Below are 26,407 nucleotides of genomic sequence, written 5' to 3'. Positions count from 1 at the left end.
GCTAGCATTATGCTTTATTTTCTCCAGTATTGCAGTACTGTTGGTGGAGGGAGCGCTGCAGTTTTGTTCATCTGGCAAGCACTGTTGAAAGTGCCATGTTTTAGTGTTTCGCGGAACAGGAGTATGGTGGGGGCATTTTTACCCTCTGGCGGGATCGAGTGTCAGGTGGTCAGGCATGGCAGGAAAAGGACTGCTTGCAAGTCTTCTCTTTACGGGCTAGCTTAGACTCCAACTTTTTGATAGTTTTGTAACATGAGGCGCAAGAGCCTTCAGAGGAGTGGAGTTTAGCCGTCAAATATGCTGGTATTCCATTTAAAACTGCTTTTAAAGTGATCCATTCCATTTTTAATATACTGGTGGAGTGAGGGAGCTAGTGAAGCTACCAAAGTCTTGGAGGGATATGGTTGAATTTAGAGGCGCCTGTAGTGAGGCGGACTGCTAAATTTTGGGCTGCCTTTAGGGGGGGCCACAGGGAGCGTCTGGAAGCCCAATAATGAGGGCAGTTCCCACCATCGATGCAAGGCATAGAATAAGCAGTGCCGCATAGCAATTTGCTAGGCAATTCTAAAGGTTTGCTAATCAAATGGGCACTTGTGTAGCAAAGTTAGCTATTTAAGTTGCCCTCTTCTATTAAATCACAGCTTGCCCTGCATTCCTCTCTCGTCCTCTGTGCCCTCTTCAATCCCTTTTTCTGTGTTCACAAGTGATAATAGAGAAAAAGTGCAGCAGTAATCATCTCCTTCACTAGTGCCAAAGGCATGTGTGGGAGTGCTATGCAAGAATGTCTTTCTTTTTCAAATAATTGCAAACCAGAAATAATCGGGATGATACTTTTACTAAGCTTTCAATATCCTGTCTGGCAAAGACCACTATGTTTTTTTAAATATAAAGTTAAAAGACAATCTTGCAATTCCATTCCTAAAATGTAAGTTGTTACTTAATGCATAATTACAGTATTGATACTGTAAAACACTGCATCATCTCTCCAGTAAAGTTTAGGTTAGTGTTCTAAATTTCATAGTGTCAACTACAATTCATTTTGTTGGGGAAGATGCATCATATTGACAAGTGAACACTTTTGAAAATGTACATGATCACATGATTAAATACTTTTGATGGCAAACCTAGTTCTGTAAACGGCAGGTTGAATACATCTTGCAACGGGTGCTCCCATGAGCGTACTCATACTCCTTGACATTCTATCTAATCACCCTGTTGCTTACATAATGAATACACTATGCAAACTAGATGCTTATGCAAAGTAGTGATCACTAGTTCCATCCAGTCTGTACATCTACAGATCTACTGCAATACCAAACACTGCAGATGGCCTCCTGAGCTCGCTTTGCTTCATGATTATGATTGTATTATATATTGCAACTTGCAGGAGGCAGCTGGTCAAACTGTTTTCAGAGCCTTTTTATCTTATGTATTTGTGTCCATTCATGCAGCTAACCTTCTACATTTTACAGACATTCATCCAAGGCTCGCAAAGTCTTTTTGCCCACTCGCATAGTCAAGTGGATTTTATGATGGGCAAGTAGCATTTGCAAGAGAGGTTTGAAACTTTTATTTAACATTTACTTTGCAGTAAATATCAAATAAAATGTCAAAGGTTTCACTGTGCATAGCGGCCTCTGGGTGGCAGCAGTGCTCTGAACATAAAGTGGGTTTGTAGTGACCGTTTTCCAGAAATCACATTTTAAATTTGTTGTCCTCCCTTGCCTTGGCTAGAGTGCATTTCTCTTAGGTTGAATGGGTAAACTAAGTTACCCGACCTGCAGGTCTTGCTGAAGATTTAGCAAGGACTGGCTCCTATCAATAATGTCTTATTTCAGCGGTATGCAAAACTGCTGTATTTTTGCTCATTTCATGTCTTGGGCACAAATAACTTCTGGTAACATTAACAATATTAGTACAAAATGAGTACAAAATTGTTAATCAAATGGGCCTGTTTGCTAATTAAAAAAGATTTAATTAGCAAACTCTGCTAATCAATTTTTTAAACCTAATTTATGCCTTGTATTATTGCATGCTTTGTAGGCCAGCACATATGCGAGAATAGCAGCCAGCTTAGATATTAGTGGCCATATTGCGGCACACAGCTTAAACGTAGCATGGCAGTCAGCACACAACCTGGGCCGCGAACATGAGCAAGGGAATAGGTTGTATTCCACACACAGATGAGAAAGGCCAGTGCTGAACAGCCCCATAAAACCCTTAATTGTCCTAAAATGTTGCCAACCTTCGCGCCCTGGGAAGAATGTGCCCTGCAAGGCCACGGGAGGAGGGCTGCGCATCTCGACAAGACACAATCCCACAAGACGGAGGGCACAAGCGTCCGACCCCCACTAGTCCGAATTGTAGTTTATAGCACCCAACTGTCCTAGCCTAAGGACCCCTGAATTCCAAGGTACAAGCCAGCCCCAGACCACTGACCATAAAACTGGTAGACCCCCGATCCATCAAGAAAGATCAAAAAGCAAGGTTCCCTTGCCTTCACGTTTGGGTCACGTGATTTGTGCTGCGAGGTGCAGGGAGGGATGAAATTATAGTCCAAAGCGAGGGTGGGAGACCTTGGAGAGGTGCCGCCTGTGATGCTGGAAATGTATTGGAGGGACAGGGCCTCCCTGTCCTTGTCCTGTAGTCCTTTTTCATTTGTGTTCTGTATTGTTTTCTGCCCAGGAGTCCATGTGGGACTCCTGGCAGTGCAGCTCTTCCTGTTTTTGGTTTGGTGTACAGACCCATGGGATACCCTTATGGCACCCATGGGTGGGGGTGCAACCCTGTGCCCTAGTGTATGTTTTTGGGCACCTGTGTGTGGCCCACAGAGCAGGGTATGGGCTGGTGGCAGCTCCATGCTGAATTTGACAGGTGCTCTGATTATCCTCCATTTTGGGATACCCAGGCCCTGCCATTGGAATCAGTTGATTCCTGATTGGAAACAAGATGGCCCCTCTGGCCTCTTGATTTCTATTGCCTGTTACCTTGTTTTCCCAAAGTCCTGGGAAGCCCTGACTCTGTCCCTTCCCCCTGACTGGCTGTTGGGTGGAAGTTCCATATATGGTGTTGTTGTGAAGTCCAGGCCAGACTGGCTGGAGCCTTCCCAGTGACTGTATCTTGTGGGTACACCCTGTGGGTGGGACCTGGGTGAATGGAGTGTGTGGCCAATATGCACTTCTTATTGTGGATGTCTGGTTTCTGGTATGAGAGACAAAGACTGAGACAGCCCTGCCCTAAACTGGCATGAATGCAGTGTGTAGTGTTGAATGGCTTTCATTGTTGTGAGTGTCTGAGAGGGAGGAGTATGACCTGAATGCACTGTATGCCTGATTGGCTGACTGACTGCATGAATGCCCTTCTGTATGATTGGCTGCTGAGTGTGACCCAGCAGTGTGGATGAGAGACAGAATAGTATATCTGGGGACCTCTCACCACTGGAAATTGTTCAGAAGCTGAGTTGACACTTGAAGAGTAACTTGAACTGCTTTTCCTCGACGCCCAGCTGGAAGAAGAAGAACTGCTGATGCATTTGCTTCGACCCGATCCGAAAGCTGTCGAGTTCGTCAAGGACTGATCCGAGAGAGGACCTGGTTAGGTTCCCTCTTCCCGTGCTCCGAGGGACCATCGAGCACCGCCAACCTTCGCCGAAGCTACCTAGAAGTCAGACCCTCGAAAGGCTGCCGACCGGAGACGGGAACCACCGAGGAGAACGAAGAGAAGCACCTGGACATCGACGTCGTCGAAGTCCATTGCCGTCGACCAGGGTTCGGAGTATCGCCGTAACTGCTGGAGGCCCGTCGAAGCCGTGTTGCCCAGAAGAGGGGACCACTTGACGCTGTGCCGCGGACGACCAGAGCAGACCGCTCCTTTGCCTAAAACTGTTGAATTGAAGGACTCCCTTGTCCGCACCGTCGATCGCTTTATCCCACTGGAGTAAGTCGAGGACGTCAACGCGCCGAGGAGAATCCGCCGGTGGGTTTCCCACCACCCAAAGACCACAAAGACTTTGACGATTCGACACCCTTGTCAGGCCATAGTTCTTCAGAAACTGTTTGCGGTCCTGAACTATCAATTGCCGAGGTGCCCCGCACACCTTATCCGCGCAGGACGTCGCCGACGAGCACCGCCTGGATCGACGCCGTGGTCTCAGCACCCTCAAACTTTTCATGAATGCCAAGTTCGCCTTCTTCGACGCATCTTGACGATCCGTGGCTCCTGCTTTAAAGGGAGTCACTCAAGAAGGATCCATCGACGCCTCTTCGAAGAACTCTGCTCTACAAGGTACATTGGGGGGTAGAAACATTATAGAAGGAAATAAGACTTATAGAACAATATATGGACTGGGCTTGTGTTATGTCTTTATTTTACAGGTTGCCCAGGTGCGGGGATCTCCACATAGAACTGTGTTTAACGGTAGAGGCCAGTATTCTGCCAATGGTTCTAACCAACTGCTTTCCTCCTATGTCTATTGTTGGTTGCCTTTATTAAGTGGTCTGTGTGACATTTAACCAGAGTATAGTTGATGCACTTTAATGAGATCTGATAATAATTGTGGTACCACTTTAGAACTGTATATATTTGCCATTGTAGATTCACTGAGCACAAAGTCAGTTATTGTGAAAGTGTACATAACCTTGAATATTAATTATATAAAGACTGTCTTTTAACTAATACAGTGTGTGGACATTCATTTGTGGGGGGTTGGGGACTACACTGTACTTAAGAACCAGCCTGCATAACATCCTGAGAAGCTAGGCCTTGTTTGCTCGTCCATTGCAACCAACAATAGAGAATCTTGGCTGGGGTCCTCTGTGCCTCTCCTCTACCATATAGAGAGCAGAAGTACAGACCCCCCCTTCAGTCTTTATACTGGTGGCAGCAGTGGGATGCTTATGGTTTTAAGAATCAGTGTATAACCATGCCACTTACACCACTTACAAAATATCTACACTTTGTTCAATTAAGGTTTAGTTGTGTAAAAGATAACTGCATTAAAAGCAATGGAGTCTATTGCAAATGGTAAATTGACTAGGATGAGCTTAGAGGTTCTCCAGAGTGCTTGTGAAGCCAGGCAGTTAGACTTTGTGGATAAGTCTAGGGCTGAGCTGATAACTGCACTGGTGGACTACCAGACTGATGGTGAAACTCTTAAAGGGGGGATGCAACCAATTAGGACTCTACCCCTGGGGTTGTTGCTGAATCTGTCTCTGAGAATGCCACCATTCCTGCTGCCTCTGTTCCAAACCCAGCAATTCCCTGGAGCTTGAGTTTGAATACCGCAAGTTGGAAATAGAAGCTGAGCTTAAGAAAGAGGAGCGGGCACAGCAAGTGGAACTCAAGAATAAGGATCTTGAACTCAAAGGCAAGGACACTGAATGTCAGAGAATCCAGCCAGAGAAAGTTAGAGTGGAGACTTCAGCTAAACCCAGTGAGAGTGTCAGGTCCCCAGCCACCAAGTTTATGAAAGATTTGGTTGGTGTATTTGTAAAGGGTTCAGATATCCTCCAATGGATTGAAGCGTTTGAAATGGCTTGTGCAATTCATGATGTTGATAAGAGAGTTGGGCTAAGTGTTTGTTAAGCAGAGTGCCTCAGACTGGATATGACTCTATTCTGAAACTGAGTGTGGAAGAAATGGGTCAGTATGAGTGCATGAAGTCTGCTTTGATTGCCAAGTTTGGCAAGACACCTACCAATACCTTAAAAGGTTCAGGGAATTTAAGAAAAGAGAGAATGTGTCTTGGGTTGACTGGGTGAGTGCTGCGCACATAAACATGATGGGGTGGATTGATGGTTACAAAGTGAAAACGTTTTTTGAATTGTCTCACCTTTTGTTTTTTGAGCTTTTTTCTGAAGCCTGTTCACCAGAGCTGCATCAGTATGTTGCTGACCGGAACATTCTGGATCCCTTTAAGCTGGCTAGGTTGGCTGTCAAGTGGGTCTCCCACCGGGTATCCCAGGACTCCAGTGGGAAGGACAAGGACAAAGAAAAGGGGACCTCTCAGAAAGCTGAGGAGTCCCAAAATCAGTCACAGTTGGGTAAACCAAAACCCTCCTCTCCTAAAACCAAAAAATCTAGTGGGGATAAGTCATCGGTGGGTGGTACTAAGAGTAGTGGTCCACCTGCTGCAAAGCAGGCTCCCAGTGGTTCCAGTACCGTACCCCGCATTCCTGGCACCTGTTGGGAATGTGGGGCTCTGGATCACAAGAAGGGTGAAGGTAAGGCACTTGGAGTACAGGCTGTCAGCCTGACCTACCCTTACCACATGTCTGAGGTGGAGGCCACTGTCCTCCCCTCCTCTACAGGGATCACATTTGGTGCTCCTGTAGAGATTTCCTTAGTGTCCCTTGGGGCCTGGTACCAGTACACAGAAGTATTGGCGACTATCCCACAGAACACCCTTAGGTTGTCCTCTTGAATGGCCAGCCTTCTACTGGCTTGAGAGACACTGGGGCGAGCATGACAGTGGTGGACAGGACCCTGCTGAAGCCAGAGGACTATGTAGGTGCTCCTCTGAGAACCACCAGGTTAGCTGGTGGGCCTCCCAAATTATCGCCTGTAGCCTTAGTCACACTCATGATTGGAGACAAGACAGCAAAGCTTCCTTTGTTGGTTCAGGACAATGTCCCTGCTAACATTCTGTTAGGTAATGATCTAGTAGAGTTGGGGTTGATCTTGGATGGTCTTCCCATGCCTGCTGCTGCAGTCACTAGGTCACAGGTGACACCGGGTCTGGCTGTGAGTCAAGTATCTGAGCCAAAGGCGAGGCCTAATGCAAGAAGAAGGAAGACCAAGAAGGCACCTCTGCGAGGGGGTCTCCTTCTCTTCCTGCTGTTCCTACAGCACCCATTGGGATCCATGCTCTGGACGGGCTGGGTACAGTGGAAAACTCAAACTCAACTCCTGAGGGAGAAGAGACAGAAGACTCTCCTGCAGGAGAGGTTCAAAACCCGGAGGACCACCCCGACCTTCAATGCTTGTTAGCTGAAGGGGGACCCTCCCGGGTGGACTTCTGTAAGGGACAGAGAGAGTGCCACTCTCTCGAGGGTCTGAGGAAACAGGCCCTGTCCCAGACACAAGGAGAAGTGCCTAGGACATTCCGAACCTATTGGGAGGGTGAGCTCCTTGTTAGTGAGCCCACTAAGCCTGAACCTGGTGCCCTCAAGAGGTTGGTGGTACCCTAGGTTTACAGGCCCTTCCTACTGCAGTTGGCGCATGAGGTGCCCTTGGCTGGTCATCTTGGTACCAAGAACACTAAGCAGAGGCTCTCTGCCCATTTCTACTGGCCTCGGATGGGAGTAGAAGTGGAGTCCCACTGCAGGACCTGCCCAACTTGTCAGTTGTCTGGCAAGACTGGAGACAGTGTCATTGCCCCACTGCAACCATTGCCAGTGGTTGGCACACCATTTGAGAGGGTGGGCATTGACATTGTCAGTCCCCTTGACCCTCCCACTTCAGGTGGACATCGGTTAATCCTGGTCTTGGTTGATCATGCCACCAGGGTACCCTGAGGCTATACCCCTTCGGACTGTTACTGCCAAGGTGGTTGCCAAGGCTCTCCTGGGCATTTTCACCCGTGTTGGATTCCCTAAGGAGGTTGTCTCTGACAGAGGATCCAACTTCATGTCTAGTTACATGAAAACCATGTGGAACGAGTGCGGGGTAACCTACAAGTTCTCCACCTCTTACCATCCCCAGACCAATGGTCTGGTTGAGAGGTTTAATACAACTCTCAAGGGCATGCTAGGCGCTTTGGAAGAGCCCCTAAGGAGGAAATGGGATCTCCTCCTGCCATGCCTGCTGTTTGCTTACAGAGAGGTACCTCAAGAGGGTGTTGGTTTCAGCCCCTTTGAGTTACTCTTTGGACATCCGTGAGGGGGCCCCTTGCCTTGATCAGAGAAGGTTTGGAGGCCACCCCTCCAGGTCCCACCAAGCAAGTGGGAGACTATGTGTTAGGCCTGAGACGGAGGATAACACTGATGATGGGTCAAGCAACAGCGAATCTCAAGGCCAGTCAGGAATTGAATAAATACTGGCATGACCTTAAAGCCTTGCAAGTGGATTGGACTCCGGGACAGGAAATCCTTGTGATGGAGCCTACCAAGCCTAGAGCTTTGGCAGACAAGTGGACTGGACCCTTCAGGATCATCTCCAAGAGGGGCGAAGTCAATTATCTGGTTGACATGCGTGTCCCTGGGGTAGCCCCTCAGGTATTTCATATTAACAGGCTCAAGCCTTTCCACAGGCGAGCAGAAGTCTCATGTCTCTTGCTAGCTTCAGACCAAGAAGAGGATGAGAGTGAGCCCCTTCCTGATTTGCTGCATAGCAACCATCAGGATGGCTCAGTGGGGGGAGTACATCTCTCTCCCGATCTGACAACAGAGCAGCAGAAGGCCTGCAGGGCTTTGCTCTGGCAGTATGCCTCTCTGTTCTCACTGACACCAGGCCTTACACCTTGGTGTAGGCACGAAATTGACACTGGTGACAGTGTGCCTGTCAAAACCAGGTGCTACCAAATGTCAGATACAGTTAAGAACCACATCCAGGCTGAGGTCGCCAAGATGTTGGATCTGGGTGTTATTGAACCCTCAACCAGTCCCTGGTCCAGTCCCGTGGTCCTTGTCCCCAAGGCAAGTTCCCAGGCAGATACCAAGGATAGGAGGTTCTGTGTGGACTACCGAGTAGTCAATGCCGTCACCAAAACTGACGCGCACCCATTGCCCAGGGCTGATGAGCTCGTGGACACCATAGGTGCTGCCAAATTCGTGAGCACCTTTGACCTTACCTGAGGCTATTGGCAAATAGCTCTGACGGACCATGCCAAGGAAAAGACAGCGTTCTCAACACCTGAGGAACTCTACCAGTTTAGGGTCATACCTTTTGGGTTGAAGAATGCCCCTGCCACCTTCCAGAGATTGGTCAATCATGCGCTCAGTGGGCTGGAGGCCTTCTGTGTGGCCTACTTAGACAACATTGCCGTCTACATTTCCACCTGGGAATAGCATTTGTCACATCTGGATAAGGTGTTGCAGGCCTTGAAAAGGGCTAGGCAACACACATCTGTGTTATAGGCTATAAGCAGCCGAAAAAGACCCAAGAGAGGTCCAGTTGGTAAAACCAAACCCAAGAGTAACTGTGGTGTGGACTCTGATTATTAATAAAGTGAGAAACAAGGCTGTGGCGGAAGACAGAAGGATAGAGCGAAAAAGAGGTACTATCCCTGCCTACTGTGCACTCTCAAATAGGTTGCGGAATAAGAATGAAATTACCAACTTCTATGATGTGTAATACATTCAGCCTTGTATGTCCAGTACCACTCTCCTCCAGATTAATTGAAATCGGAATAGACTACAAATAAAAGAAGAAGCACACCAGGGAAGGTAAAAAGGATAAATGTCTTCCTTTTTAGAAAACTCGTGTGGCATCTAATGGGATAGACAATCCTTTAATAACCCATTGATTGTCACACTGACCCTGGCTTGCTAGGGTTAAAATGACACAAACATACAGGAAGAGGATAAATTCCTATTCCAACAACACAAAGACAATACAGTCACCGCTTCCCATGCAGGGCTTATTTTTACTAACGGGAAGAAGGACAATATAAAACGTTTGTTCAAGCTAAAAAATAGGCAAATTGGTGCCTTTTTAGATGTAACAAACACTGTCGACCGGTTTCAGTAGCCTAACTTTGATAAAGCCACATTCATCAGGACAGTCTAAGCTTCCTCAAAAGCTGGTATATTTCGTAAATCGGAGACCAGTTTGTGAGAAATAAAAAACGGTAGATGGAGTAGTACGTTACCACCTTGCCGTTGGTGTCATAGGACTGGAACAGTCTGGGAAAGAGCCTGTGGGATCAAAACAAAGTGAACCACAGTCACTAGACGGCTGCTAGATTCCATGTTGGATTATGAATTGACACTACAATTCATGTCATCCCTGTAATACAGTCAGAGGTTGTCTCTAGACACCATTTCATCTTTTAATCTTAATATGTAATTCTCATCTCATTGCTAAATAGCATAACACCTGTATTCAATATACACCATACCGTATGTTAGAAGTAGGGTGTTGGATTAAAAATGTTCTAACATCCATGCAAGATAGTCATTCACGGTTCTCAGAGAACAAACTCACCCTCAATTTTCCTTCCTCTCAGGTTTAAAGCAGAGTATGCCTCAAAATGTGTCACGGCTTGGCTGACCAGTCCACGTGGTGTTCATCTGTAGATAAATACAGAGTTGTAATCAGATTTAAGGCACTAATTTCTCAAGTGTGCCAGTGTGTATCAGACACTGATCATAGTGCCACTGCTGGATTTAGGAGTTCTGTTTAAATTGGACACATTGGGCCTGATTACGACCCAGGCGGTGAGGGGTTTACGGCGGCGTAAACCGCGCCGACCCTTACCGCCTGATTCCGAGGTCCCTTAGCGCCATGGAGGACTTAACACCTGCTTTTAGCAGGTGTTAAAATCCATGGCGCTAAGGGACCTTGTTGTTAATTACGCCACCGTAATTTACGGCGGCGTAATTAACGCCTTCCCCACTCCCATTATGCCCTATGGGGCAAAAATGGGAATGGGGAAGGGTAAATGGGTTAATGGGGACTTACCGCCCCGCCAACCTCGGAATGGGGCGGTAAGTCCGCCAACCACCATGGCGTAAACGTAGTTTACGCCATGGTGGTAAAGGTACGACCCAGGCGGTAACTTACCGCCTGGGTCGTAATGAGGCCCATTTTGACCAAAAGCAACAGACTGGGAGACATAGCCTGGCATAGTCTTATAGAAGGCAGGAACTTGATTTTGAAAAGGCACGTTATCCCGTGAAAGCACGGGTAAAGGAATGTTTAATATTTAGGATTTCAGCGGTTTCCCCAGCACTTACTTGTTGACACCCTCCAAGGACATCTCCTGGATTACTACAAAAACGCCCGACACGAGCGCGTCCGCGGCCGTGTAATGCTCTCCGTGTTATGAAGGAGAGAAGGGGAGGAGTGATCCACTCTTCCGCGTCACGTGACATGTCCAAACATGTCACGTGAACGCGTTTCACCATACGCGCATTCTGTCCCAGAGGGAAGCAAACTCCAGGGCTCCACCTCGGTCACCGCCGACACGCCCCCCCTGTCATGTGACACACTGTAGCGTGTGCACGTCCTTGCAAACGCAAGGGTCAGGCAACACCAAGCCTCGCCGGGTGCTGCACGTTATAAAATGCACCGACACTGTCACCAATAACATATAGATGAATCTAGATGCTAATAATGCATCAGGGTGTGATTATTCCAGAGAAGGGAAGGCTTGCATTCGGGGAGAAGGCAAATAGCGGGTGAGGTCCATCAAACAACCGGCCAATAAGTATTACTGGCTATTGAACAGGTATATTGTAAAAGACACATAAAGGCTCATTAATTGCAGCACACTAGGGCTAAAAAAAAGGCATAAAAAAATGGCACACAACAGCCTGATCGTGTGGGCTAATGTGTTTACTTCTGATCTATCTAATATGGAAACAGGATGGGTCCAGGGATATAAGATATCTAATTGAAATCTCTCTGGCCATCAATTGATCAGGACGAGTACTACTGATGACACTGAAAGAATGGCTTAGGTGATCATAGCCAAAGAGTGCCAAGGTATACTTTCATTAAGACCAACCTTATCAGTTTTTAAACGGAAAACCCATTTTTGTTCGCGTTTCAGTAGGAGGTGGCTCATGTCTCCTCCTCTCCTGGGGCATTTAATTTTTTCTGTGATTGTCCACTCAATATTGGTGGCCTGATGGTTTAGCCTAGTAAAGTGGTCAACCATAGGAGCATTTTCCCGATGGGTCCTAATACATGATAAGTGCTCCTGAATACGTTTCTTAATTGGCCTTGTGGTCATGCCAATGTATCTTTTGTCACAGGGGCACTTTATCATGTAAATTACATTAGGTGTATTACAATTGGTCAGAGCCAGTTGTTTCCACAGTGTTTTTAAACCAAGGTCTAGAGTTTTAGTGTGTTTGGTAAATATGCACACGTTACACTGGCCACATGGTGTATGTCCCTGTGGAGCGGTATTACTCCACAAGGTAGTCTGCCCTGTTGCCTCCTGGGCTGGTGTGTATGAGTGTATCAAGGTGTCCCTCAGGTTTTTTCCTTTTTTCATAGCAAACCGTGGTAATGGCAGATTAACTGGCCCTACATTAAGTATAGGCCACAGCTTAATGATTTCCCTTTTGATGAGGTTGATTTTGTTTGAGTAGCTGAAGACGGCTGTGATGGTATTTTCTCCAGCTGGTCGTGTTTTTTGTTGCATAGTTATATCCCGAGGGATATTTCTTGCTCGTTTCCTTGCTGTTCTCACAGTTTTTTTTAGGATATCCACGTTCTAAAAGACGGTCTGTGAGTCCCTGTGCCTGTAAATCATATTCCTGCGTCGTTGAACAGTTACGCCTATATCGCAAAAACTGTCCAAACGGTAAGTTTTCGCAAAGACTCCTCGGATGGAAGCTGGTATAGTCCAAGAGAGAATTACGATCAGTAGGTTTTCGAAAGACAGTGGTGACTAACACACCCAATCTCGGTTTGATTTCTACATCGAGAAAATGTATAAACTGTTTTGAAATGCAATGTGTGAATTTGAGATATCTATCTCTAGAATTGAGCCAAGTCAAAAATTCTTTGAAGTTGCCTTCCGTTCCTGTAAAAATGGCCATCAATATACCGCGTCCATAAAGTGACCTGTGTCCTAAAAGGATTGGATGGCTGGTATATATGAGTCTCCTCGAATTCAGCAACATACAAATTTGCCAACGACGGGGCACATGTAGCGCCCATAGCAGTGCCTGAGCATTGCTCGTAGAAGGACTCTTTATGAAGAAAGAAATTCTTGGTAAGTGCTAGCTCAGCTAGTTGAATTATGAGTTCGATAGGCTCCTCTGGGGGAGTCACAAGATCTCGAAGTACTTTTTCCACTATCTCCAGGGTTGCTGCCTGGGGAATGTTCGTGTAAAGTGCTTCTATGTCAAGCGTTACCAGAAATTGAGTGGCTGGGTCGAATGTCAAGCCCTGAAGTGTATTCAAAATACTCATGGTGTCCTTAGTGTATGAGCGCATTTTAGGAATGAGTGGCCTCAACAAAAAATCTACAAATGGCGAGAGTGGCTCCAAAATGGAGTCAATCCCAGCAACAATGGGTCTCCCAGGAGGGGGTGTTAGTCCCTTATGTACGTTCGGTAATGCATAAAATACCAGAATTTTTGGAAATTTGGGCATGAGGAAAGCTGCTTCTTTGGTACTAATGTATCCTTCACATGCTGCTTCTTTATATTGAGTGGACAATCATAGAAAAAGTTAAATGCCCCAGGAGAGGAGGAGACATGAGCCACCTCCTACTGAAACGCGAACAAAAATGTTTTTTCCATTTAAAAACTGATAAGGTTGGTCTCAACGAAAGTATACCTTTGCACTCTTTGGCTCCGATCACCTAAGCCATTCTTTCAGTGTCATCTGTAGTATTCGTCCTGATCAATTGATGGCCAGAGAGATTTCAATTAGATATCTTATATCCCTGGACCCATCCTGATTCCATATTACATAGATCAGATGTAAACACATTAGCCCACACGATCAGGTTGTTGTGTGCCATTTTTTATGTCTTTTTTTGAGCCCTAGTGTGCTCCAATTAATGAGCCTTTATGTGTCTTTTACAATATACCTGTTCAATAGCCAGTAATACGTATTGGCCGGTTGTTTGATGGACCTCACCCGCTATTTGCCTTCTCCCCGAATGCAAGCCTTCCCTTCTCTGGAATAATCACACCCATATGCATTATTAGCATCTAGATTCATCTATATGTTATTGGTGACAGTGCCGGTGCATTTTATAACGTGCAGCATCCGGCGAAGCTTGGTGTTGCCTGATCCTTGCGTTTGCAAGGACGTGCACACGCTACAGTGTGTCACGTGACAGGTGGAGGCGTGTCGGCAGTGACCGACGTGGAGATATGGAGTTTGCTTTCCTCCGGGACAGAATGCGTGTATGGTGAAACGCGTTCACGTGACATGTTTGGACATGTCATGTGACGCGGAAGAGTGGATCACTTCTCTCCTTCATAACACAGAGAGCATTACAGGGCCGCGGACGCACTCGTGTCGGGCGTTTTTGTTGTAATCCAGGAGATGTCCTTGGAGGGTGTCAACAAGTAAGTGCTGGGGAACCGCTGAAATCCTGAATATTAAACATTCCTTTACCCGTGCTTTCACGGGATAACATGCCCTTTCAAAATCAAGTTCCTGCCTTCTATAAGACTATGCCAGGCTATGTCTCCCAGTCTGTTGCTTTTGGTCAAAATTTGTCCAATTTAAAAAGAACTCTTAAATTCAGCAGTGGCACTATGATCAGTGTCTGACACACACTGGCACACTTGAGAAATTAGTGCCTTAAATCTGATTATAACTGTATTTATCTACAGATGAACACCACGTGGACTGGTCAGCTAAGCCGTGCCACATTTTGAGGCATACTCTGCTTTAAACCTGAGGGGAAGGAAAATTGAGGGTGAGTTTGTTCTCTGAGAACCGTGAATGAGTATCTTGCATGGATGTTAGAACATTTTTAATCCAACACCCTACTTCTAACATACGGTATGGTGTATATTGAATACAGGTGTTATGCTATTTAGCAAGGCGATGAGAATTACATATTGAGATTAAAAGATGAAATGGTGTCTAGAGACAACCTCTGACTGTATTACAGGGATGACACGAATTGTAGTGTCAAGTCATAATCCAACATGGAATCTAGCAGCCGTCTAGTGACTGTGGTTTACTTTTTTTGATCCCACAGGCTCCTTCCTAGACTGTTCCAGTCCTATGACACCAGCGGCAAGGTGGTAACGTACTACTCCATCTACCGTTTTTTATTTCTCACAAACTGGTCTCCGACTTACGAAATATACCAGCTTTTGAGGAAGCTTAGACTGTCCTGATGAATGTGGCTTTATCAAAGTTAGGCTACTGAAACCGGTCAATGGTGTTTGTTACATCTAGAAAGGCACCAATTTGCCTATTTTTTAGCTTGAACAAACTGTTTTATATTGTCCTACTTCCAGTTAGTAAAAATAAGCCCTGCATGGGAAGCAGTGACTGTATTGTCTTTGTGTTGTTGGAATAGGAATTTATCCTCTTCCTGTATGTTTGTGTCATTTTAACCCTAGCAACCCAGGGTCAGTGTGACAATGAATGGGTTATTAAAGGATTGTCTATCCCATTAGATGCCACACGAGTTTTCTAAAAAGGAAGAAATGTATTCTTTTTACCTTCCCTGGTGTGCTTTTTCTTTTACTTGTAGTCTCTTCTGATTTCAATTAATCTGGAGGAGAGTGGTACTGGACATACAAGGCTGAATGTATTACACATCATAGAAGTTGGTAATTTCATTCTTATTCTGTCACTATTAGACAGGCGTTGTAACACCGCAACCTAGTTGAGAGTGCACAGTAGGCAGGGATAGCACCTCTTTTTCGCTCTATCCTTCTGTCTTCCGCCACAGCCTTGTTTCTCACTTTATTAATAATCAGAGACCACACCACAGTTACTCTTGGGTTTGGTTTTACCAACTGGACCTCTCTTGGGTCTTTTTCGGCTGCTTATAGCCTATAACACAGATGTATGTTGCCTACTCTTTTTGTGTGAACATTATCTAGTAAGGGCAATACCCTGTCAACTTTGTAGATTGTGCCCTATTGTTTGGTTATAATCCTTGAAAAGGGCTAACCTCACTACCAAGGCCACCAAGTGCCAGATAGCTCAGGGGAAAGTCATGCATCTTGGTCATGAGGTAGGAGGGGGTCTAATCCAACCTCTCCCCAGTAAAGTACAGGATGTACATGACTGGGAGACTCCCACTACTCAAACACAGGTGAGAGCCTTTTTGGGCCTCACTGGGTATTATTGCAATGTTATGGCGGACTAGGGAACCATAGCTGCACTACTGACAGCTCTGACTTCACCCAAACAGCCTAGCAAGGTTAATTGGACTGAAGACTGTCAGAGGGCCTTTGATGGCTTGAAAGAAAGTCTGTGTAGGGCACCCGTGTTGTGTGCGCCTGACTACAGCAAATTCTTTATCGTCCAGGCGGATGCCTGCGACACCGGAATTGGAGCTGTCTTGTCCCAGTTAGATGACAAAGGGAGGGAACATCCGATCATCTTCATCAGTAGACAACTCAAGGGTAGGGAACTTAGGTGGGCTACTGTTGAAAAGGAATGTTTCAGTATAGTTTGGAGCCTTAGGCATTTTAGGCCCTACCTTACAGGGTCCACCTTCTAGGTCTAAACAGGTCATAAGCCCCTGAAGTGGCTTATGCAGATGAAGGGTGAAAACCCGAAACTGCTCAGGTGGTCCATTAGCCTGCAAGGGCTAGACTTCATCATAGAGCATTGACCAAGGGACGATAATGCAGATGGCCTTTCCAGAAGGTATGTTGACCGTCTGGATGAGGGTGTCTATCCTGTGGGAGATTAGGCACCCTATCCTCAGTCTGGGAGGGGGGGGGTGACTGTGATGCTGGAAATGCATTGGAGGGACAGGGCCTCCCTGTCCTTGTCCTGTAGTCCTTTTTCATTTGTGTTCTGTATGGTTTTCTGCCCAGGAGTCCATGTGGGACTCCTGGCAGTGCAGCTCTTCCTGTTTTTGGTTTGGTGCGTAGACCCATGGGATACCCTTATGGCACCCATGGGTGGGGGTGCGACCCTGTGCCCCTAGTGTATGTTTTTGGGCACCTGTGTGTGGCCCACAGAGCAGGGTATGGGCTGGTGGCAGCTCCATGCTGAATTTGACAGGTGCTCTGAGTATCCTCAATTTTGGGATACGCAGGCCCTGCCATTGGAATCAGTTGATTCCTGATAGGAATCAAGACGGCCCCTGTGACCTCTTGCTTTCTATTGCCTGTTACCTTGTTTTCCCAAAGTCCTGGGAATCCCTGACTCTGTCCCTTCCCCCTGACTGGCTGTTGGGTGGAAGTTCCATATATGGTGTTGTTGTGAAGTCCAGGCCAGACTGGCTGGAGCCTTCCCAGTGACTGTATTTGTGGGTACACCCTGCGGGTGGGACCTGGGTAAATGGAGTGTGTGGCCAATATGCACTTCTTGTTGTGGATGTCTGGTTTCTGGTATGAGAGACAAAGACTGAGACAGCCCTGCCCTAAACTGGCATGAATGCAGTATGTAGTGTTGAATGGCTGGGTACTTGTCCCAATCCACATTCCTTGTTGTGAGTGTCTGAGAGGGAGAGGTATGGCCTGAATGCACTGTACGCCTGATTGGCTGACTGACATGAATGCCCTTCTGTATGATTGGCTGCTGAGTGTGACCCAGCAGTGTGGATGAGAGACAGCATAGTATATCTGGGGACCTCTCACCACTGGAAATAGTTCAGAAGCTGAGTTGACACTTGAAGAGTAGCTGGAACTGCTTATCCTCGACGCCCAGCTGGAAGAAGACGAACTGCTGCTGCATTTGCTTCAACCCGATCCGAAAGCTGTCGAGTTCGTCGAGGACTGATCCGAGAGAGGACCTGGTTAGGCACCCTCTTCCCATGCTCCGAGGGACCATCGAGCACCGCCAACCTTCGCCAAAGCTACCTGGAAGTCAGACCCTCGAAAGGCTGTCGACTGTAGACAGGGCCCGCTGAGGAGAACTAAGTGAAGCACCCGGACATCGACGCTGTCGAAGTCCATTTCCGTCAACCAGGGTTCGTTGTATCGGCGTAACCGCTGGAGGCCCGTTGAAGCCGTGTTGCCCAGAAGAGGGGACCGCTTGACGCCGTGCCGCCAACGACCGCAGCAGCCCACTCCTTTGCCGAAGACTGTTGAATTGAAGGACTCCCTTGTCTGCACCGTCGACCGCTTTATCCCGCCGGAGAAAGTCAAGGACGCAGACGCGCCGAGGAGAATCCGCTGGTGGGTTTCCCATCACCCAAAGACCACAAAGACTTTGACGACTCGACGCCCTTGTCGGGCCACAGTTCTTCAGAAACTGTTTGCGGTCCTGAACTATCAATCGCCGAGGTGCCCCGCACACCTCATCCTCGCAAGACGTCGCCGACGAGCACCGCCTGGATCGACGCTGTGGTCTCGGCACCCGCGATTATTTCATCGACGCCGTCAACGCCAAGTTCACCTTCTTCGACGCCTCTCGACGATCCGTGGGAGTCACTCAAGAAGGATCCATCGACGCCTCTTCGAAGAACTCTGCTCTACCAGGTACATTGGGGGGGGTTGGGGTAGAAACATTATAGAAGGAAATAAGACTTATAGAGCAATATATGGACTGGGCCTGTGTTATATCTTTATTTTACAGGTTGCCCAGGTGGGGGGTCTACACACAGAACTGTGTTTAACGGTAGAGGCCAGTATTCTGCCAATGGTTCTAACCAACTGCTTTCCTCCTATGTCTATTGTTGGTTGCCTTTATTAAGTGGTCTGTGTGACATTTAACCACAGCATAGTTGATGCACTTTAATGAGATCTGATAATAATTGTGGTACCACTTTAGAACTGTATATATTTGCCATTGTATATTCACTGTGCCCAAAGTGAGTTACTGTGATAGTGTACATAACCTTGAATATTAATTATATAAAGACTGTGTTTTAACTAATAGAGTGTGTGGACATTCCTTTGTGGGGGCTTGGGGACTACACTGTACTTAAGAACCAGCCTGCATCACCTCCTGAGAAGCTAGGCCTTGATTGCTCGTCCATTGCTACCAACAATAGAGAATCTTGGCTGGGGTCCTCTGTGCCTCTCCTCTACCATATAGAGAGCAGAAGTACACACCCCCCTCCAGGCTTTACACCACCCAGCCTGGGAGCGAGTGAAGTGTGTAAGTTAGTGAGACCTCAGCTTTCCCCCTGGACCCTGTTTGCTCATACCAGGTGCTTCATTACTGAGGTAAAGATAAATTGTTTAGTTTGCAATTATGTGCCAATTACTCAGCTTCGCTCTGATGACGGATGAAGCATCGCCCACGTGAAGGAAGAAGGACGGACGGGGGCCACCCATGTATAGGGTCTTACCAACTAGCCACACAGGTTTTCACTGTATGTAATGACGTCACTGATGATGACCTGTACCCTCCTAAGTTTCTGCTCGTACAGATTCTAGCAGAACATTCCACGGCAGCAGAGTTCTTGGTTGGCGCATCTATTTTTTGGAAATAAACCTTGTTATCCTTGGAAGAGGTGTATTTTCTTCCTTAGCAGGTTGTATTTGTTCTGCTGTGAGCATCTAGGGTGGCATTTATACACTCCTCCTCTCCAGCTTGTACCTCACTCCTCTGATTGTAAAGTTCTCTAATACAGAAACAGGTCTAGCTCCTCTTGTAACTGTATCACGGCTTTCCCCTCCTGCTTGCCAACCCTCCACCCTTCCACTTCCTTTATCAACTCCTGTGCAGCTCCTTGTTCCTTTCTTCCAGTTCCATCGCAATTTGTAATTCGTCGCTGTATTCTCCTTTCCTCGCTTTGTTCTCTTCGTTGCCTTTTTGCCAATTTGGGCACCATTCCTTTTCCAAGTCCCAAATCTTTAAATACCCACTATCTCTCAAAGCTGTTTCGCCCCTACAGGCATCATCTTCTTCTTTGCAATCAATGCTCTAGAGGGCTTTCCTATCTCGCTTTCGCGCTCTGAAACACCTGTGTATGGGCACGATATAAATAAAATATCATATCATATCATTATCTCCCACCGTCTTCGCCCCTCTGGGCATTACCCGTTTTTACAATGCCCCTCTCCAATTCCGCACTGTCCCTTGCACCTCCTTTATCCTCTGGGCACCACCACTCTCCTCAATTATCTTCTCCCATTGACAAATATTTCTGGCACTTTCTTTACCCCTCAGCGCACTGCCCCTCTCCTTGTGCTTTGCCAAAGGCAGCCAATGACACACTTCTGCTACTGTAGCAGCTTATGGAAATAGGGAAGCTGTACCTAGACGATTTCTTCTGTAAAATATAGTTACTGCTGCTCTGGGCAGGACAGGTTTCCTCAATACAGTGTGCAGTCCCCTGTCCTTCCTCCATGACTTGCAGTGTTTGTTTTACAGGAACACCAACAGTCCTGAACTGCTTGTCTATTGTAGATGTTTAAAGTAATAGTTAAGATTTCACCACACAAGTGAGCCTGTCACCAATGAAACTAATTAATGCTGTTTTTAACAAACAAAGCTTGGAACTCCTTGTGCTTGTTCAGCCATGGGGCCTCATTACGACCCTGGCGGAGTGGGTTTACGCCAGCGTTATTCGCGGCGGACCCGTCCGCCCTACTACGAGTTTCCGTAGCGCCATGGAGCGTTTTCCGCCTGGTTTTTCCGGGCGGAGAAATCCATGGCGCTACGGGACCTTGTCGTTAATTACGCCACCGTATTTTGAGGTGGCGTAATTAACGCCTTCCCCACTCCCATTATACCCTATGGGGCAAAAATGGGAATGGGGAAGGGTAAAATGGGGGATGGGGATTTACCGCCCCGCCAAGGTCGGAATGGGGCGGAAAATCCGCCAACCCCCATGGCGCTATCGGCAGCTTTCCGCCGTGCTCCATGGTGCATTTTGCACCGCGATTTCCGCCAGGGTCGTAATGAGGGCCTTGCCCCGGTGGAAGGCTGAAGGACATTCTGAAACCAGCAGGTTGATCCCAAGAGTACACATTCCGAATGAAAACATTAAACAGTTTTCTTGTAAATTGATATATATTTTTTTTTTTGTGTTTAATTGTATTACAATTTTTACAAAATCATTCTCTTGGCTAGAGATTTGAAGGAGAATGTGGTATATTTCTGTTTTGTTTTGTGCCATTAAAATTCTCTTCCATCTGTGTTTTCTTCTTTAAAATCAACGGTTTTCTGTTTGTTCCCAACTGATTTGTCTTCCAGCGCTAGGCTTTCAAGAAACTTGGCTGTTGCCATGGTCAGGGTGGTGGATTCTCCACTCATTAACCTGTTCCACCACTCTTCTTCACTTGTGGTAAGATGTTTTAGTCTATGTGGTCGCAGGTAAGTTGTTCTGAATTTGTCTGTACCCGGACAGTGAAGGAGTAGATGTCGCACTGTTTCGGTCTCTGAGGTATTACAGTATCTACAGTTTTTATCTTGCGCCTGCTTTCTGAGGAATAAAATTTCTTTCATCTTCAAGACGTTCAAGCGTGCTCTTAGGAAAGTTGTGCGTAGACGTTTATCTGGAAATTTTTTTCGATAATTTCTTGCCTCATCAATCCTTTGTGTATTGATTGTGTATGTGGGTCAGGGATGTATGCTTCTCTGCTTTTTCTAGGGTCTCAAACCAATCATACATTTTTAGCTTTTTCTTTATTTTCCCTGGGATGCGTTCTATGTCCCATTCTGAGCATCCGATTTTTAATTGTGCAAAGTAGGGAAACTGAAGTCTTGCAATAGGATGCCTAATCTACCTCACTAGGTATTATCCAACTCACCTGTAACATTGGTGTGTTGGTTTTTTCTGCAACATACATCAGTTTATCAGCAAAATGACTTATAATAAGCAGAAGCACTTGGCATTCCTGGCATTAGTCAGTGGGATGTTTCACGTTTCTGGCAAGTTCCAGTTTAGATTTTGAAGAAAACTAATTTATATGAGTACTCAAATAAGAGAAAGATGGACCTTGTGGATGCACTTTGATGGCGGGGAGACATTTGTTTACTTTAATTTTACTCCTTTATTTACAGGAAAGTGTGTTTTTCTTTGCTGCTATTGAGTTTAGTAAATACGTTGATAAATAATAATAGACTCAATTGAATGTACAGCTTCCCTCACATCAGTGAGGACGATCAAACATTGGGTAGTAATAAGATGTGTTTCATAACAGCACCAGCTGGGTACAATTCAATTCGTACTACCAGCTGCCTATATGAGCATGCATGTGGATGCTTCAGTGTAATGCTGATAGCCCACTGAAACCATATGGGCTGAGCATGGTCTCACATTGCGATCTTGACACAAAAGCCCACAACTGTGGTCATGTATATTGCGCTTTAAAGCATTTTTCCTGAAAACTCACTAAACTGCTCATTTTTCCGTGAATCCGACAGAAGGCATATCCACGATGTTTGCAATTCATTGATCAGTGAAGGCATGAAAGGTTTTCCAATCTCCTTTCGGGATTAATGCGAGACGCTATTTCGAGAGCCCCATCCTGCCTCCTGTTTTTAAAATAACTGAAACCGCGAGTGCCAAACGTACAATGCAAACAATGGGCTGGCTAAAACAAATAAAGTTATATGCCAGGCATCTTTGTTGACTAAATGATAGGCAAATGAAAAATGGTTATGTAGAAACATTTATGAAGGATAACAAAGAAACTTCACGTGACAGGATTTATGCACATGCCATAGTTTGCACCCAATGCCATCCATTACCAATACCACCGGAACTCTCTGTCCACCTGGCATTGCTCTTGCTCCCGCTTAGGGAAAATAATTAGAGGCGTCCCCTTCTAAATTTATAAAGAGCATTTTGGGATGTGAGAAGAAAGACTGGCGTGTGCCAAGCGGCATCATGCTTTATTTTGACTTTTTAAAGGTATTTAAGGTGCCTTTGTACCATGGATGTCTTTCTCTCCCATGAACGAGGAGGAGATGCCGGTGTCGAAAAGGGGGATGAAGAAATTGTGGAGGATGAAAGAAGTGAAGCAGGACAATGCAGAAGCTAATGAGAGGCTGTGTGACGTGGCCCAGCAGCCCTGGGTAGCTCTATTAGCCCTCTCTGCTCCTGGCACCTACTGAGCCTGCAGAGGAAGAGGAATTTATTCATTTATTGGACATTTGTATGGCGCCTATACACAGGTGTTTCCAGGCACCACAAGACAAGGGAAGGAGTGGGGGTGAGGATGGAACATGGCAATCATGAGAATACAACAAGGAAACGGTTATATTGGCCTTCCGACAATCCTACCACGCAAGTGCATGACAAGGTGATAAGTGCCAGGGGGTGGAGGGTAGAGGGAGAAGTGCAGGTGAGGCCAATGCAGCAAGTGCCAGGGGTATGAGGGAGTAGGAAGAGTGCAGTGGACAGGAGGACTAGGTTGGGATAGCCCAGGAAAGGGAGATCGAGGGCAACTGCTGGCAAATGATGCTGGGAGGGACTGGTGAGTTTGGGGGTGGGTCTGATCCCTGTATGAACTCTGAAGAGACCAGGCCACAGTCGCAGGTGGAGGGTTTAGCACGGGAGAGGGAGAGGGAAGGAAGAGGAGAAAAGGAAGATCTTGAGAAGTTTCCAGAACTCAAGAACATCCGGCTCAAGTGTGGGGGGGGGGCCTGTTCCAGAGGGAGGCGCCAGCTGGGGAAAGGGATCTACCCCCGCTCTCTGCTTGGAGAAAGATTGGACCTGCAGAGAGTTGGAGTCAGAGGACCAAAGGATTCTGGCTGGGAGGTACATTGGGAGAGCAAGCTGGATGTATAGAGGTCCCAGACAGCCTTGTGGATGATGCAAAGGGTTTTGAATTTGATCCTTGCAGTCATGGGGAGCCAGTGGAGAGACTTTAGGTCTGGAGAGATGCTGCCCCTGGGTTTGAGGCCATGGATAAGTCTTACAGCCCTATTCTAGATTAGTTGGAGGGGGCGAAGGGAGGTAAGAGGAAGGTTGAGGAAGAGGCTATTGCAGTAGTCAAGCCTTGAGAGTACCAGGGCTCTGGAGACATTGAGCATCTAGAGGAAGGTGAAGAAAGGTAGAATATTGGACTTCTTGGCAAGGTCTGTGATGTGTGGAGAGAAGGTAAGATAACCCCAAGGCTTTTTGCCTCACTGGTGGGTTAGGGGAGGGGACCCAAGGAGTCTGGCCAGAGGGTGAGGGGGGAAACTAGGAGCAGGTGTCCCAATGAGAAGGATCACTGTCTTGTTGACATTGGGGCAGATATCATTGGCAGAGCATCATGCCTGACTAGCAGCCAGGCAGTCAGGTATAAGGCAGGAAGAGGAGGAGGAGGTAGCAGCAGCTGAGGCGACAACACCAGCGAAGACTTAAAAGAACAAGCATTGGCAATGCCCAGTTTGGGTTTTTGTGTAGGCATGGGAAAGGCATTTGCCAGGCACTGCCGTAGTGGTAATAACTGACCCTTGATGTTAGCAGCTGCAAAATGCTGTGAGTACCTTGGCATACAATAGCATTGCCTGGCAAATGCCTTATACTTATACACAAGCAGGACTTCAGCAAAGGACACACATAGTGTTTACAAATCGAGTGGCTGACGGCAGACCTGGGTAAGACATTTTAATTACACCAGTAGCAACTTTACAGCTCCAATTAAGTCATTAACTTTCAGATGTTTGCTTTAAAAAATAAAACACTGACAGGCAGTTCGAGCTCAAAGTTTGATTGTAAGCCTTGATAAACTTAACTCAAAGAGATTTTAGGAGGATGTGTTTTGGGAGGGACAAGAAGTGGGTGGGAATGGCCATGGGGATTAACATGGCCGTGGGCAGTCAATACGTGGGTAAATAACCAAACAACATCTTCAAGCTTTGTATTACTCCTCATTTGCCAGTTCTCGCTAGTTGTACTCTAATGCAATAGTTTACACATAGATACTAGATGGTTGTGAGTGGGTGCATATCCAAAGCCACTTGAAGTGTGTGTATAGCCCCACCCCAACCACACTGCTATGCCAATAGTATAGCCTCACCAGGAGAATGAGCTTAAGGTAGCCTACCTGATGCTAAGCATTTTGAGCACTCTAAGAAACTGCTCGAAAAGGTAAAGTGATAGAGGCCTTTTGTGTCTGGAGACGTTTAGAAAAATGCTTATGTCAATTGTGTAAGATATTAAATGAAGAAAACATACTTTTGTATGCATTATTATCATCAAATTATTTTATCGAATGGATTCAAAGGCGCCAAATGTCGCAGGGAATCTTGAAGAGCTTATGAATCTGGAAAAGAATCTTCTGTAGGTGAACACGGCTCTTCATGATATCCGGTTGAGAGGAAAGCTGCCAATATGTCCATCTAATTCCAGCCACTGATATGTACCTCATCACTAGCGCTATAGGTTGAAACTGCCATGCTAATTTATTTTTACATTTATAAAGCATACTAAACCCAGGGGAATAAAGGTGCTGTTACAGAAAACAAAACTGTTTACTCGCAAAAGGTATGCATCAGGTTGGACTAACAGTCCGGTTCAGGTTCACAGTTTATGCAAACAGCCAGGTTTTTAAGAGATCTCCAGATGGTCCAGTTGGATTGCTCAGCTCACAGTGTCAGTGGGAGTAAGTTCCATTGTTTGGCCGCAATCGTCGGAAAGCTTCAGCCTCCTGCTTTGCCCAGTTTGAAAATGGGTTGGGCGAGGCGGTGCGCATAGGCAGCACTGGTTGGTTTGGACAAGTTAGCATTTCTGATTTTCTGAGAGAGGTACGGAGGTGACGCATTCGGGATACATTTGTGTGTGATAGACACGGTTTTGTAGAGAATCCATTCACAAATAGGGAGCTAGTGTGCCTCCTTTCTTGCTGACGAAATGTGTTCAAGTTTGGAGATATTGAGGGCTGCTCAGAGGGTGTTATTCTGAATGACCTGCAGTTTCCGTTTTTTTTGGTGCTCTGAGGTACCAGCAAAAATAACTTTGCAGTAGTCGAAACTTGCTCCTATGATAGCTCATGCAATTGTGAGGCAACTATCCAGGGAAAGAAGAGGTCTGGATGCATTCATTAGTTTTGTGGTGTAGGCGGTAGAGGAGATGATGGCATTCACTTGACTGGTAAGCAAAAGAGTAGTGTCAGGGTATACTCCCAATGTCTTTACCGCAGATGAGACCAGGATTAGAGTGGCACCAATATTGAAGGAGGAGTATTGGGAGTAGAGCTTCTTAGTCACCGCCGACGGACCTACCAGAAGGATCTCATTCTTTTTGTCGTACAGGTATACGCGGTGAGTAGCCATCCAGGCATAGATGGTCAAGTAGATGACATTTAGGGTGGTGGAGTCTTCAAGGTAGTTGCCGGAGAGGCGGAGTAAGATTTGGGTATTATTGGTATAGTTGTTATAGGATATCCCGATGTAATCTAGCAGGTCAAAAAGTGGTTTTATGGATTTTTCCAAGATGGCCGCGCTTCACTGAACACTGCGGCTCCCAAGCTCCCGACCTGGCAAGAAGCTGTAGCATAAAACCAGCAAAATAAGCCCTCCCCGGACTTCAACAGCCCTAGATAACAACACCGGAACAAAGAAGGAACACGGGGGCCAAGCTAGGTGAGGCGTAAGGACCTGCCCCAGGAGAGAAATCGAAACTACCGGGCACTCCCAACCAGCCGGGGGTACATCTGGGAACATAAGGACCCAACACAGCTTGGCAGAGATCCTGCGCCACGGAACGAGTAATTGAGATCCTAAGCTTTGCAGC

General features: G+C 46.6%; 1 protein-coding gene across 2 annotated transcripts in view; it reads right to left on the bottom strand.

Annotated features, from left to right (window-relative positions):
• XKR8 (XK related 8) overlaps nt 1-26,407 on the bottom strand; it is a 245,027-nt gene that overhangs the window by 5,765 nt on the left and 212,855 nt on the right. Inside the window, exon 3 of one of the 2 annotated variants that reach the window (XR_011279632.1) lies at nt 10,144-10,229. The exons of the other annotated variant lie outside the window; for it this stretch is intronic. The gene's annotated coding sequence lies outside the window, so the exon portion shown is untranslated. The remainder of the gene's footprint in view (nt 1-10,143; nt 10,230-26,407) is intronic. 2 annotated transcript variants of the gene reach the window in all.

The sequence above is a fragment of the Ambystoma mexicanum genome, chromosome 11 (genome assembly GCF_040938575.1).
Source record: "Ambystoma mexicanum isolate Mex_15411 chromosome 11, UKY_AmexF1_1, whole genome shotgun sequence".
NCBI lineage: Eukaryota > Metazoa > Chordata > Amphibia > Caudata > Ambystomatidae > Ambystoma > Ambystoma mexicanum.
This window is presented reverse-complemented; position numbering and strand designations above follow the sequence as displayed.